The sequence below is a fragment of the Pristiophorus japonicus genome, chromosome 5 (genome assembly GCF_044704955.1).
Source record: "Pristiophorus japonicus isolate sPriJap1 chromosome 5, sPriJap1.hap1, whole genome shotgun sequence".
Lineage (NCBI taxonomy): Eukaryota > Metazoa > Chordata > Chondrichthyes > Pristiophoridae > Pristiophorus > Pristiophorus japonicus.
This window is the reverse complement of record NC_091981.1, coordinates 37887508-37903966: the sequence shown is the minus strand read 5'-3', so window position 1 is coordinate 37903966 and position 16459 is coordinate 37887508. Positions and strand designations below refer to the sequence as shown.

Sequence of the window (16459 nt, the reverse complement as noted above, 5' to 3'; positions counted from 1 at the left end):
CCTTTTCGGCCCATCGTGTCCGTGCTGGCCAACAAGAGGCTATCCAGACTAATCCCACTTTCCAGCTCTAGATCCATAACCCTGCAGGTTACGGCACTTCAGGTGTACATCCAAGTACTTTTTAAATGTGGTGAGAGTTTCTGCCTCTACTACCCTTTCAGGCAGTGTGTTCCAGACCCCTACAACCCTCTACATGAAGAAATTTCCCCTCAAATTCCCTCTAAACCTTCTATCAATCACTTAAAATTTATGCCCCTTGGTTGTTGACCCCTCTTCTAAGGAAAATAGGCTTTTTCTATCCACTATATCTTGGCCCCTCATAATTTTATACACCTCAATGAGGTCTCCCCTCAGCCTCCTCTGTTCAAAGGAAAACAAACACAGCCTATCCAATCTGTCCTCATTGCTAAGATTCTCCACTCCCGGCAGCATCCTCGTAAATCTCCTCTGTACCCTCTCCAGTGCAATCACGTCCTTCCTGTAATGCGGTGACCAGAACTGCATGCAGTACTCCAGCTGTGGCCTAACCAGTGTTTCATACAGTTCAAGCATAACGCCCCTGCTCTTGTATTCTATACCTTGGCTAATAAAGGCAAGCATTCCGTTTGCCTTTCTACCTGGCCTGCTACATTCAGGGATCTGTGGAAATGCACACCAAGGTCCCTTTGTTCCTCTACACTTCTCAGTATCCTACCATTTAATGTGTATTCCCTCTCCTTGTTAGCCCTCCCCAAATGCATTAACTCACACTTCTCTAGATTAAATTCAATTTGCCACTGTTCTGCCCACCTGACCAGTTGATTGATATCTTCCTGCAGTCCGCAGCTTTCTTCTTCATTATCAACCACACAGCCAATTTTAGTATCATCTGCAAACTTCTTAATCATATCCCCTATATGCACGTCTAGATCATTGATGTATATCACAAAAAGCAAGGGACCTAGTACTGAGCCCTGCGGAACCCCACTGGAAAAAGCCTTCCAGTCACAAAAACACTTATCAACCATTACCCTTTGCTTCCTGCCTCTGAGCCAATTTTGGATTCAACTTGCCACTTAGCTCTTGATCCCATGGGCTTTTACTTTTGTGACCAATCTGCCATGTGAGACCTTATCAAAAGCTTTGCTAAATTCCATATACACGACATCATACGCTTTGCCCTCATCGATCCTCCAGGTTACCTCCTCGAAAAATTAAATCAAGTTAGTCAGACATAACCTTCCCTTAACAAATCCGTCCTGATTATCCTCAATTAATCCATGTCTTTCTAAGTGAAGATTTATCCTGTCCTTCAGGATTTTTTCCAATAATTTTCCCACCACTGAAGTTAGGCTGACTGGTCTGTAATTACTCGGTCTGTTCCTTTCTCCCTTCTTAAACAAAGGTACCACATTAGCAGTCCTTCAGTCCTCTGGCACCACACCTGAAGTCAGAGAGGATTGGAAAATGATGGTCAAAGCGTTTGCTATTTCCTCTTTTGCTTCGTTTAATAGCCTGGAATACATTTCATCCGGGCCTGGGGACTTATCCACTTTCAAAGCTGCTGAATCCCTTAATACCTCCTCTCTCGCTATGTTTATTTCATCTAATATTTCACATTCCTCCTCCTCATTTTATTGCATTCTGCAGTTTTATTATCGTTTCAAAGAATTAATTCAAGTTAAAAATAACACCAAGATTTGAAAAGCACAGCAAACTTCTGTAGGCTTTCTATTTTTGTTTTATTTATTAGGTAAATGTGTGTATTTGCCTGTATATGTCTGTGTGTGGCGGTGTCTGTGTGCATGTGTGCATTTATGCGCGTGTGTGTGTCTGTGGGTGCGTGTGTGCATTCAAGTGTGGCTGTCTGTCTGTGTGTGTGTGGCGTTATCAAATTGAGGATAAGCTCAGTGATGAGTCTGACAATTCTCCTGTTCTCAATTTTCTCGAAGAGGGCCAAAAAAGTAAGTAATATTGAGATGGGTTCCTTGTTTGAATAAGAGTGCCCCACAAGAAAAACGAAAGCCCGGGTTCCCTCCCCCAACTACATCACTATTTACCTGACTGCCGGGAACTGTTCCTGTGTGACCTGCTGTTGCTCACCCAATTTCTGCCCCCTGGCCTCAAGTCATTAATGCCGGGTTCGGATGCAAATCAGGCCTGTTATATTTAAATGAAGCCTGGGAGTTAAGATAGTCCACATTTTACGTTGGTTAGCTTGCCACTCTGCACACTGTCCGCAGATACTGGGCCGTAAATTGCAGCCTCTCCGGGTGCATACGATGTGTACACGCGCACGAAGATGCCTCGCAATTGCCGATTTTCACCGCGCAATGTGCATGCGCCAAGAACCAGTTCCAACACATCCCCAGGAGAAGAACATTTGCGAACAGAGATTTGGGCTATTTGCCCAACTCCTGCCCAGCCAATATCCTTCAAACTCTTACACCTGGTAAAAGCACTGTTGGAAAATGATCACCAATGCATCCACTATTTCTATGGCCACTTCCTTAAGTATTCTAGGATGCAGACTATCAGGCCCCGGGGATTTATCGGCCTTCAATCCCATCAATTTACCTAACACAATTTCCCGCTTTATAAGAATATCCTTCAGTTCTTCCTTCTCACTAGACCCTCGGTCCCCTAGTATTTGAGAAAGGTTATTTGTGTCTTCCTTCATGAAATCACATCGCCCATTCCACATTGCTGACCTAAGGCAGAGTGGAAAATCGCACAAATAAAAATGGGCCTTGTACCAGCGAGCACTAACGCTGAGGCATCCTACATCACTGGAACAAGGCTCATTTTTTTCAGCAATGGCCATTAAGGTAAGTTTATTTTACCTCTATTCAAATATATGTAAAACATTTCAAAAGAATACATTTTTGTCTAAATAATTTAAGTAAATTCAATTTCAATTAATTTTAAATATGTGACCTTGCTTTCTTATTAATTTAAAATGTTTGTGATTTTTGGGGTATCCCCATTCACAGTAATGGTGATCTCTGCACTAACGGAGATCACCAATACTGTGAATGGGGATACTCCATTTTCATTGGTTGGTGCAGCCCATGTGATCACAGACTGCACATACGCTCCTGGAATACTTAAGCCCCTAATCTGGTCTGCGAATGGAGGCATCGAGGCCTCAGACCGCATGTCTGCAGGCTAGACTTTCCACTAGGTGGCCATTGCTGAAAAAAATGGGCCTTGTTCCAGTGATGTAGGATGCCTCAGCATTAGTGCTCGCTGGTACAAGGCCGTTTTTTATTTGTGCGATTTTCCACTCTGCCTTAGGTCGGCAATGTGGAATGGGCGATGTGATTTCACGAAGGAAGACACAAATAACCTTTCTCAAATACTAGGGCACCGAGGGTCTAGTGAGAAGGAAGAAATGAAGGATATTCTTATAAAGCGGGAAATTGTGTTAGGTAAATTGATGGGATTGAAGGCCGATAAATCCCCGGGGCCTGATAGTCTGCATCCCAGAGTACTTAAGGAAGTGGCCATAGAAATAGTGAATGCATTGGTGATCATTTTCCAACAGTCTATCGACTCTGGATCAGTTCTTATGGACTGGAGGGTAGCTAATGTAACACCACTGTTTAAAAAAGGAGGGAGAGAGAAAACAGGTAATTATAGACCGGTTAGCCTGACATCAATAGTGGGGAAAATGTTGGAATCAGTTATTAAAGATGAAATAGCAGCGCATTTGGAAAGCAGTGACAGGATCGGTCCAAGTCAGCATGGATTTATGAAAGGGAAATCATGCTTGACAAATGTTCTGGAATTTTTTGAGGATGTAACCAGTAGAGTGGACAAGGGAGAACCAGTGGATGTGGTGTATTTGGACTTTCAAAAGGCTTTTGACAAGGTCCCATACAAGAGATTGGTGTGCAAAATCGAAGCACATGATATTGGGGGTAATGTACTGACGTGGATAGAGAACTGTTTGGCAGACAGGAAGCAGAGAGTCGAGATAAACAGGTCCTTTTCAGAATGGCAGGCAGTGACTAGTGGGGTGCCGCAGGGCTCAGTGCTGGGACCACAGCTCTTTACAATATACATTAATGATTTAGATGAAGGAATTGAGTGTAATATCTCCAAGTTTGCAGATGACACGAAACTGGGTGGCGGTGTGAGCTGTGAGGAGGATGCTAAAAGACTTCAGGGTGAATTGGACATGTTAGGTGAGTGGGCCAATGCATGGCAGATGCAGTATAATGTGGATAAATGTGAGGTTATCCACTTTGGGGGCAAAAACACAAAGGCAGAATATTATCTGAATGGCGGCAGATTAGGAAAGGGGGTGGTGCAACAAGACCTGGGTGTCATGGTTCATCAGTCATTGAAGGTTGGCATGCAGGTACAGCAGGCGGTGAAGAAGGCAAATGGTATGTTGGCCTTCATAGCTAGGGGATTTGAGTATAGGAGCAGGGAGATCTTACTACAGTTGTACAGGCCCTTGGTGAGGCCTCACCTGGAATATTGTGTTCAGTTTTGGTCTCCTAATCTGAGGAAGGACATTCTTGCTATTGGGGGAGTGCAGCGAAGGTTCACCAGAACGATTCCCGGGATGGCGGGATTGACATATGAGGAGAGACTGGATCAACTGGGCCTTGATACACTGGAGTTTAGAAGGATGAGAGGGGATCTCATAGAAACTTATAAGATTCTGACGGGACTGGACAGGTTAGATGCGGGAAGAATGTTTCTGATGTTGGGGAAGTGCAGAACCAGGGGACACAGTCTTAGGATAAGGGGTAGGCCATTTCGGACTGAGATGAGGAGAAACTTCGTCACTCAGAGAGTTGTTAACCTGTGGAATTCCCTACCGCAGAAAGTTGTTGATGCCAGTTCATTGGATATATTCAAGAGGGAGTTAGATATGGCCCTTATGGCTAAAGGGATCAAGGGGTATGGAGAGAAAGCAGGAAAGGGGTACTGAGGGAATGATCAGCCATGATCTTATTGAATGGTAGTGCAGGCTCGAAGGGCCGAATGGCCTACTCCTGCACCTATTTTCTATGTTTCTATGTTTCTATGTTTTCAGCGATGTCATGATCGCCCAAAGAATGAGGAAGGCCAAAGCTTCCCTAGCAACGGCATTCTGAGCATGTCTGGGGCTGGGGGGGGTGTTTCGGCTGACTGGATTTCCCGCGTTTCGGGAGGTCAGGGGTCATCCACACATGCGCAGAAGGCAGAGGGAGGGGCTAGAGAGAGAGAGAGAGAGGAGATTGAGAGATAGGAGGAAAACAGTGTGAGTAAAGGGGATAGTTGATAATCAAATTGTGTTTACAGAGCAATAAAATAATTTTCATAATCTAAATTTGAATTTAAATTTAATATTATTATAAAATATAATATTAAAAATGTCAGAAATAGAAGCTGAGAGGAAAAGGGCGAAGCCTTTTAGTGACGAGGCTCATGAGGCCCTGGTGAATGTGGTCCAGTCCTGGTGGGACGATTTGACTCGGGGTGTACACTGCAAGCCCCCACCCCGTGTTTATAGGAAATTATGGGCGGAGATTGCTGCGGTGGTGTCCTCGGCATCCCGTGAGGCGAGGGGATCTGACCAGTGATGAAAACACTAGACTAGCTTGGTGGCTGCAGCAAGAGTAAGTTGCATTTTATATTTTATGTTTTACTGCTTATATTTTATATTTTATATTTTACTGATACATGCAAATTTTTACTAGAGCAATGAATCTCCTGCATTGCATGTAATTCTTTAATGTTTTAGTTAAACCATTTTAACAGTAAATTGCAAATAATAATTTAAAAATTAATATGTAATGTTTTACTTTTGCATGTAACTTATTTTATAGCAATGAATGTCCTGCATTTAATTCAACTTGGACATTCTATATTGTATTAAATAACAACCCTTGACCGAAGTTGTTTGTCATTCTTACATGCTGCTGGTTCACATAACACATTTAACATTTTAAACTGGTGTGACGTCAAGATATGACCTAGTTCAGTAGCTTATGCTATGCCATGCCATGCTCTTTTTTCATTTGCAGAAGAAGATATCGATCAATAATGCCGAGCAAAGGCGGACGGGGGGCGGCATTGCTGAGCTGCAGCCCTTGAGCAAGATTGAGGAGCATGCGGCCTCGCTGGTTGGCCGTGAAAGCCGTTCGGCCACCACCCGTGGTCTGGCTGAGCCCAGCCATGCGTCTTGTGAGTAATTTGTCATTTGTCACACTGTATTAAAAACAGTATTAAAAACTTAAATATGTAACTGATCTAATATCCTGTAATTAAAATGCAAAATGCAATATACTTGTAATGTGCTTATGATGTACTAAGGCTGTCATGTCAGTTCATACATGCATAAGAAACCGGGCATATGAAGCAAGGATTGCAGCAGTTACAGCTTTCTGGGGTAGTGAAAAGTATTGATATGTAACGTCTCTTGACAATGTTCATCGTTATGTTCTAATGACCTGTGTAAAAATGTCATCGTGTGTGTTTTTAAGGTAAACCTGATACACTGGTAGAGGTGCAGTCGGCACCAGGACCGTTACCATCCGCTTCGGTGGAGCAGGAGGAACCTGATGCAGAGCTTGAGGCAGATCTATTTCCTCGCATGGAGTATGAGGAGCAAGAGCAGGAGGATGAGGAGGAGCTGGAACTCCAGCATGAGGAGGCTGTTGATGTGAGGGGAATGAACCTGCGATCATCTCAATTGAGAGCGATGAGGCACCGGGACCAAGCGGTGTGCAGCTGGTGACACCAAGGTGCGACATATTGCACTCACCGATCCCACGGAGGTCGGGTCAGCGAGGTGAGCAATCGCCTACCTCGGATGGGCAGACGGAGTGCTTGCTCTCCATGTGCAGGGAGACGATCGCGATAGGTCGCGAGCTTATCCAGGGGTTCAATCAGTTCTCCACAAACTGGAGCCAGTTCTCCACGACCTTCTCCAACTTGTCTATCAATCTAACGGATTTAGCACGACAGACCTTGGAGAGGATCAGAGAGCAAACCGCCGCAACCAATGCCCTTCGGCATGCGTTGCTGGCTGGACACAACGCTGCACCCAAGGTGTCGTGTCGGCTCAGAGTGTGACTCCGAGCACTCAAGCGAATACGGTGGATACAGTTCCCCCTGACTCGGAAGATGAGCCTCAGGCTTCGCCTTCCACTCCCGTCACCTCCACCGCGGCAGGAAGTCTTGCCATTGCCCACTGCACACCAGCTTCTTCTCGGTCTGCGGAGACCAAAACAGGCAGGTGGTGTTAAAACACGGGGTGGGAAAGGACCTGGAGGGAAACGTGGCCGCAGGTAGGGAGGGGGCTTGGTTTTTCAAATTCATTGTTAATTTTTTTAAAGTTCGTTCATTCATTATTGTTTGGGGTGGCGGTGGGAAGGTGGGTTGCGGTGGGGTGGAGGGTATTGATAAAATATTTTGAATAATTCGTTTGGTTAAATAAAACTTTTTATTGAGATTAACAATTGTTGGTGCCTTCCCTCATAGTTACGTTAAGCATAACATTTTAACAATTGTTCTGCATTAGTTGAACATTGTATTATTGTTACAAAAGTTTACTTAACGTAAGCATTAATGAGCATGCCAGGCCACTGCAGGCAAGGCAGAAACGTAACTCTACACAAATGCAACTTTTGCTTAACTATAAATGTAAATATAAATGTGACTATCCACAATGAAAGGTCATGAAAAGCGTTTGTAAATGAGCTGCTGACGCAACAGCTTAGCAGCCGCGTAACTACCACTGGGCTCTGGTCTTTGTTGGGGGGCGGGGCGGGGGGGTGGTACCGGGGCTAGATCGCCAGGCTGATTGCCCTCCCATAGGTCCTCACCGGCCTCTTCTTCCTCCTCTTCATCCTCGCCGGCTAGCTCTTCCGTCTTCCCTTCTTCTGGAGATGGACCTGCAGCCGGATCTGGCATTACTTGTCCTCTCCTTATAGCTAGGTTATGCAACATGCAACACACCACAATAAACTCAGTAACCTGGTCAGGGTGGTACTGTAGGCTGCCACCAGAATAATCCAGGCATCTGAAGCGCTGCTTTAGGACTCCAATTGTCTTTTCGACTATATTGCGTATCGCTATGTGGCTTTCATTGTAACCTTTCTCTGCTTCAGTGACGGAATTACGCAGTGGGGTCATCAGCCAGCTTTCAAGTCCATATCCCTTATCCCCCAGCATCCAACTGTGACCTTCTGGCTGATTGAGAAACAGGTCAGGGATGGCACTCTCACATAGGATCTACGCATCATGGATGCTGCCAGGAAATGTAGCATTTACTGTCATGATTATTTGTTTGTGGTCGACAACAAGCTGCACATTTAGGGGGTGGAATCCCTTTCTGTTACGAAACACCTCCGTGTTCTTTAAGGGGACTTTCAGGGCAATGTGCGTGCAGTCTATTGCTCCCTGCACCTTGGGTAAGTCTGCTATTCTGGAGAAACCCAAAGCCCTCTCGGTCTATGCCTCCCTGGTCATAGGGAAGCTTATAAAGTCCATTCTGCGAGCACATTGGTGCACATTGGTACCAACAATATAGGTAAAAAACGAGACGAATTTAACAAGCGAGGAGCTAAATTAAAAAGTAGGACCTCAAAAGTAGTAATCTCTGGATTGCTACTAGTGCCACATGCTAGTCAGAGTAGGAATCGCAGGATAGCTCAGATGAATACGTGGTTGAGCAGTGGTGCAGCAGGGAGGGATTCAAATTCCTGGGGCATTGGAACCGGTTCTGGGGGAGGTGGAACCAGTACAAACCGGACGGTCTGCACTTAGTCAGGACCGGAACCAATGTCCGAGGAGGAGTGTTTGCTAGTGCTGTTGGGGAGGAGTTAAACTAACATGGCAGGGGGATGGGAACCAATGCAGGGAGGCAGAGGGAAACAAAATGGACACAGAAGCAAAAGACAGAAAGAAGATGAGTAAAAGTGGAGGGCAGAGAAACCCAAGGCAAAAAACAAAAAGGGCCACTTTGCAGCAAAATTCTAAAGGGTCAAAGTGTGTTAAAAAGGCAAGCCTGATGGCTCTGTGCCTCAATGCGAGGAGTATTCGGAATAAGGTGGACGAATTAACTGTGCAGTTAATGGATACGATGTGGTTGGCATCACGGAGACTGGGAACTCAACATCCAAGGGTATTTAACATTTAGGAAAGATAGACAGAAAGGAAAAGGAGACGGGGTGGCGTTGCTGGTTAAAGAGGAAACTAATGCAATTGTAAGGAAATACATTAGCTTGGATGATGTGGAATCGGTATGGGTGGAGCTACAGAATACCAAAGGGCAGAAAACGCTAGTGGGAGTTGTGTACAGACCTCCAAACAGTAGTAGTGATGTTGGGGAGGGCATCAAACAGGAAATTAGGGGTGTATGCAATAAAGGTGCAGCAGTTATCATGGGTGACTTTAATATGCATATAGATTGGGCTAACAAAACTGGAAACAATACGGTGGAGGAAGATTTCCTGGAGTGCATAAGGGATGGTTTTCTAGACCAATATGTCGAGGAATCAACTCGGGGAGAGGCCATCTTAGACTGGGTGTTGTGTAATGAGAGAGGATTAATTAGCAATCTCGTTGTGCGAGGCCCCTTGGGGAAGAGTGACCATAATATGGTGGAATTCTACATTAGGATGGAGAATGAAACAGTTAATACAGAGACCATGGTCCAGAACTTAAAGAAGGGTAACTTTGAAGGTATGAGGCGTGAATTGGCTTGGATAGATTGGCAAATGATACTTAAGGGGTTGACAGTGGATGGGCAATGGCAGACATTTAGAGACCGCATAGATGAACTACAACAATTGTACATCCCTGTCTGGCGTAAAAATAAAAAAGGGAAGGTGGCTCAACCGTGGCTTTCAAGGGAAATCAGGGATAGTATTAAAGCCAAGGAAGTGGCATACAATTGGCCAGAAATAGCAGCGAACCCGGAGACTGGGAGAAATTTAGAACTCAGCAGAGGAGGACAAACGGTTTGATCAGGGCAGAGAAAATGGAGTACGAGAGGAAGCTTGCAGGGAACAATAAAATGGGCAGCAATAGCTTCTATAGATATGCAAAGAGAAAAAGGTTAGTAAAGACAAACGTAGGCCCCCTGCAATCAGAATCAGGTGACATCATAACTGGGAACAAAGAAATGGCAAACCAATTGAACAAGTACTTTGGTTCGGTATTCACTAAGGAGGACACAAACCACCTTCCGTATATAAAAGGGGTCAGAGGGTCTCATAAGAAGGTGGAACTGAGGGAAATCATTATTAGTCGGGAAATTGTGTTGGGGAAATTGATGGGATTGAAGGCCGATAAATCCCCAGGGCCTGATGGTCTGCATCCCAGAGTACTTAAGGAGGTGGCCTTGGAAATAGCAGATGCATTGACAGTCATTTTCCAACATTCCATAGACTCTGGATCAGTTCCTATGGAGTGGAGGGTAGCCAATGTAACTCCACTTTTTAAAAAAGGAGGGAGAGAGAAAACAGGGAATTAAAGACCGGTCAGCCTGACATCGGCAGTGGGTAAAATGATGGAATCAATTATTAAGGATGTCATAGCAGCGCATTTGGAAAGAGGTGACATGATAGGCCCAAGTCAGCATGGATTTGTGAAAGGGAAATCATGCTTGACAAACCTTCTGGACTTTTTTGAGGATGTTTCCAGTAGAGTGGACAAGGGAGAACCAGTTGATGTGATGTATTTGGACTTTCAGAAGGCTTTTGACAAAGTCCCACACAAGAGATTAATGTGAAAAGTTAAAGCACATGGGATTGGGGGTAGTGTGCTGATGTGGATTGAGAACTGGTTGGCAGACAGGAAGCAAAGAGTAGGAGTAAATGGATACTTTTCAGAATGGCAGGCAGTGACTAGTGGGGTGCCGCAAGGTTCTGTGCTGGGGCCCCAGCTGTTTACATTGTACATTAATGATTTAGACGAGGGGATTAAATGTAGTATCTCCAAATTTGCGGATGACACTAAGTTGGGTGGCGGTGTGAGCTGCGAGGAGGATGCTATGAGGCTGCAGAGTGACTTGGATAGGTTAGGTGAGTGGGCAAATGCATGGCAGATGAAGTATAATGTGGATAAATGTGAGGTTATCCACTTTGGTGGTAAAAACAGAGAGCCAGACTATTATCTGAATGGTGACAAATTAGGAAAAGGGGAAGTGAAACGAGACCTGGGTGGCATGGTACATCAGTCATTGAAGGTTGGCATGCAGGTACAGCAGGCGGTTAAGAAAGCAAATGGCATGTTGGCCTTCATAGCGAGGGGATTTGAGTACAGGGGCAGGGAGGTGTTGCTACAGTTGTACAGGGCCTTGGTGAGGCCACACCTGGAGTATTGTGTACAGTTTTGGTCTCCTAACTTGAGGAAGGACATTCTTGCTATTGAGGGAGTGCAGCGAAGGTTCACCAGACTGATTCCCGGGATGGCGGGACTGACATATCAAGAAAGACTAGATCAACTGGGCTTGTATTCACTGGAGTTCAGAAGAATGAGAGGGGATCTAATAAAAACGTTTAAAATTCTGACAGGTTTAGACAGGTTAGATGCAGGAAGAATGTTCCCAATGTTGGGGAAGTCCAGAACCAGGGGTCACAGTCTTCGGATAAGGGGAAAGCCATTTAGGACCGAGATGAGGAGAAACTTCTTTACCCAGAGATTGGTGAACCTGTGGAATTCTCTTCCACAGAAAGTTGTTGAGACCAATTCACTAAATATATTCAAAAAGGAGTTAGATGTAGTCCTTACTACGAGGGGGATCAAGGGGTATGGCAAGAAAGCAGGAATGGGGTACTGAAGTTGCATGTTCAGCCATGAACTCATTGAATAGCGGTGCATGCTCGAAGGGCTGAATGGCCTTCTCCTGCACCTATTTTCTATGTTTCTATCGATGTTTCTATGTTAAAGGGCTTCAGTCACCTGCTGAATACAGCAGCATGTGACACTTTAGGTCGGATATTGGCTCAGAAATTGTGGCCGGAAGCTTCCTGCGGGCAGACTCCTCCGATCGAAATTATTTTTTCGAAAGTACCTGGTGGTCCTGGGAGAACGTAGTGCTAGACTTTCCACTTCACATTGCCTAATCTATGGCCAATATATTGCCCAAAATGGACCTCTATCGTCCATTTTGAGGAAAAAGTGGAAACTAGGCCAGAAATAGCGCCGGAAAAATAAGGCCCCAAGTTTCGGCTCACTTCGCCGAACTGATCGCCGAGCTGATCGCCCACACGTGGCCCATCCCAAGTTTCAGCATATCGCCATCACAAGGCCAGCTGAAGCCTGAAAAGATCACGAAGCGTAGAAGGCTAGGGCTGCAGTAACCTTCACCTCAACGGACAGTGCGGTTCTGATGATGCTGGAAGGCTGAAGATCCCCTTTGATGAGCTGGCAAATCTCATCGATGACCTCCTTCCAGAAGCGCAGCCTCCTTAGACACGCGTTTTCAGACAAGTTGAGGTAAGATTGCGTTTCTTTGTACCTCCGTTGGCTGTACGCTCACCTCCTCTGTCTCTGTCTACGCATTTCTCCGCCACTTCTTTGATTGATCCTTTCAGAAACCAGCAGTTACGAGTAATGGTGCAGAAAGCATAGGCCCCATCACGATCAATAATTATTTTCAATTGCTATAAATGAAGTTTTCACTAAAGAATGTGAATCTATTAAAGTACTCTCTCTATACAAGCCCCAGTCTAACACTGTATACCAATCTCAGTCTAATACTCTCTCTATTCCAGCCCCAGTCTAACACTAGGCCCCCTTCACTTTAAATAATTATTTTCACTAGGTATAAATGAACTTTTCACCAAAAAATGCCTAATCCACTGGGCTACTATTCGCAAAATTAAATATAATTAAAAATCTGAGTGGACCTAGTTATACAGGACCCATAAATCACTCACAAGCATCTAAGCACGATTTTTTTGGCTGTCTCCCCCTTCCTCCGATCTTCAAAATGGCGCCCATAGTGCCCATTTTCTCCTGTAAAGCCCGCAAAAAGCAGCTGTTTCACAGCGATGTTTTCGGCCTTCCATCAGCCCAGCCTTGTGATGGCGATGTGCTGAAACTTGGGATGGGCCTTGTGTGGGCGATCAGCTCAGCGATTAGTTCAGCTAAGTGAGCCGAAACTTGGGGGCTTATTTTTCCGGTGCTATTTCTGGCTTAGTTTCCACTTTTTCAAAAAAATGGACAATAGAGGTCCATTTTGGGCGATATATGGGCCATAGATGGGCAATGTGAAGTGGAAAGTCTCGCCCTACGTTCCTCCGGGACCACCAGGTATTTTCGTAAAAGTAATTTCGATCGGAGGGGTCCGCCCGCAGGAAGCCTCCAACCGCAATTTCTGAGCCAATATCCGACCTAAAGTGTAGTTTTACAGTTTCAACCACATTTTAAAACATTTCTACATTTCAGCTTCATTTAAAAAAAAATCACCAAATATCATACTCACATGGATCACATCCTCAAGGCATGCCCAGTATCCAAATTTCATTTTAAACTATAACTAGTTTTCATTAGTGTTATAGTTTAACATCTATTCGTTGGCCGAAATTTTCTGGAGGTTCAGCAGACAGGATTGGTGGCAGGTCAGGTGGGAAATTTGATATTTTTGACAGCAGGTCCCGATGTTGGATCTGTCAGTGCTGAGCAGACCCAACACTCAGTGGCAGGCAACCCAATTCAGTTCATTGGTGGCTTGTTTAGAGCCACTTATAAATGATTTTCAGCTTACCTTTTGCATTTGACAGCTCATCCACGGGGTCCACGCCGGTCATGGACCACGTCTGTCAAGTTGAGGCTGGTGTTCAGTGGCCATTGAATCAGCTGATTGAGTTGACAGCTTCAAATGTAAGGTAAAAGCTCCCACCTTACAGATATATCTTCCCTCAGCTACAAGATGTTCCTCACTGAAATTCCACAACAGATTCATCATGCTGCAAGTCTTTATGCAAGTTTCCATCCAGTATGGCCTCATTACCTCTCTCACCATTGACAGATCACTTCTGTCATCTCTACTTCACCTGCCTTCTATTCCATCAACATGGGTGCCCTTTATACTCTCTCAACTTGGTCCTCAGAATCCCACCATGATCAGCTTCAACACCAGCAGCACAAGGCACACCAGCAGCACCAACAACAACACCAACCTTCTCCGTAATCAGCTAATGCTGCACAGGATACAGGGCATCAGCACCCAACCACATTGCTGCCTGGGAGACCAAGGATGGCCTCATCATGGGCAGATTTACTTCACTTGACGCTATACAGCCTGGCTGCCATATGATGTGCCAACGGCATAAAGCATCCCTACTGTAGGGAACGGTAGCACAGTGGTTATGTTACTAGCCTAGTAATCCAGTGGCTGGACTAACCATGGCAGCTGTGGAATTTAAATTCTATTAAATAAATCTGGACTAAACAGCTAGTGATGGTGACCATGAATACTACCGGATTGTCGTAAAAACCCATCTGGTTAACTAATGTACTTGAGGGAAGGAAATCTACCATCCTTACCTGGTCCTTACCCTATATGTCACTCCAGACCTATAGCACTGTGGTTGACTCTTAACTGCCCTCTGAAATGGCCCAGCAAGCCACTCAGTTATAAAGGCAATTGGGGATGAGCAATAAATGCTGACCTTGCCAGCAACGCCTACATCCCATGAACGATTTTTTTTTTAAAAGCAATGCCCAAGCCATTCCTTTCACACTCATGACTATTACAGTAGGTACCGTTATGTCTTACCATTCACTGCAACTCACTAAGTCACTTCCAAAGGTGCGCACAAATCTGTTCAAGGTGTTGAAAATAAAGATTTCAATGTTTGACACCATATTAACAGAAACTTTACATGAACATTGCGTAAAACACCTGTGGGCCTACCCTTGTGTGTTGTTAGTTGGTATGCTTGCACTAGGCTGAGGGTGAGTGTGAGGGGTGGCTAGTGAGATGGGCATGTGATAATGTAGATAGAGAGGGATGGGTGGAGATCCTAGGTAAGTTGATGTGAGTAGTGATGTGCAGGATTAAAGTAGGGAAGGCAGAGTAATGGGGATGTGATGAGAGGCACAGTAGGATGAGGTTGAGTGTGGCTTTGTACAAATGTTTCGTGATCCACTGAGATCATTAAAACATTTACACCACTGCACCCAGGTCCTCCTGACCACATCTTGCATGTGCCCTCCTCTCCAATGTGCAACAAGGCTGTGTTGATCTCCTGGGGAAGTCTCTTCCGCCCATGGGAAGGGAAGAGAACCACCTGCATGCTGTGACTCCCTCAATAAGCATCTGGATGGGGTCATGGGAGAACATAGTTGCAGCCCGGCCTCTCTGTGCTGTGATTGTCATTGTTTGCAGCATCCCAATGCTGTATAACACTGACAGAACAACTGTCAAATTACATTTGGACATGGTCCCTTTAAGGAAACTGGCAAGTGATGCGTCATTAAATGATGTCACCAGACCCACTTCCTCTAATTGGCCGGCAAATGCGCTGGACAGGCTTAACAAGCCCCATCAAGGGAAATTCATTTCACAGAGCAGGATGGAGCCAGCAGTGGGGCTGGGACCCGCCACACACCCGCCGAGGTTAGCAAATACCCGACTATTGTATTTTTTTGAAATTTACCATAAAGTGGAACCAAGATGGGAGCCAAAAAAATATGTGGCATAATTTTAATTGATTGTCCTTCGCCCTTCTTTTTTATATTTTTTGCGAGATCATGCTGCTTGATTCATTATTTTCACATGTTCTTAGTAACTTCTCATTGTCAGTTTTTCCACCGAGTTTCCTCAAATTTTCAATAATTCCTCACCACTTTGAATGTTGAGCCGAGTGTGAGAGGTGTGGCTCACCAAACACAAGGAAAAGGAGATGAAGGAATATGGGAGCAGTAGGTTTCTGTAACTTGGAGTATTTTCTCAGGGGCTGGTTGGGTTGAATGGCCTGTTTGCTTGCTGTAACTTCTGGTAACTGTTATTTTTTTTTATTCGTTCATGAGACGTGGGTGCCGCTGGCAACGCCAGCATTTATTGCCCATCCCTAATTGGCCTTGAGAAGGTAGTGGTGAGCCGCCTTCTTGAACCACTGCAGTCCGTGTGGTGAAGGTGCTCCCACAGTGGTATTAGGGATGGAGCTCCGGGATTTTGACCCAACAACGATGAAGGAAAGGCGATATACTTCCAAGTCAGGATAGTGTGTAACTTTCAGTCATCTTAACATCACTGAACTGAAAGGGTAGGCTTGTAAACAGCAAGTAAAATCTGCGAATGTCCATTTGACTCAGAACAAAAAGATTCTGAACTGTACTCTGAAGTCAAAATGAATAGGGGAGGAGGTTGCCATGATTAACATAGACATCAGCCAAATAAGAAAAACCAGAGCATTTTCAGAAAAAAACCCACCAAAAGCTCATTTCAACAATTCATGGTCCAGCTAGAGCGACTGTCAGGCTTGCTATACAAGAATAGGCCTCTGCAATAATATAT

At 45.0% G+C, this 16459-nt stretch overlaps 1 protein-coding gene across 1 annotated transcript in view; it reads left to right on the top strand.

Annotated features, from left to right (window-relative positions):
• Positions 1 to 16459, top strand: part of LOC139264066 (collagen alpha-6(VI) chain-like) — a 217589-nt gene that overhangs the window by 139564 nt on the left and 61566 nt on the right. The window lies entirely within an intron of this gene.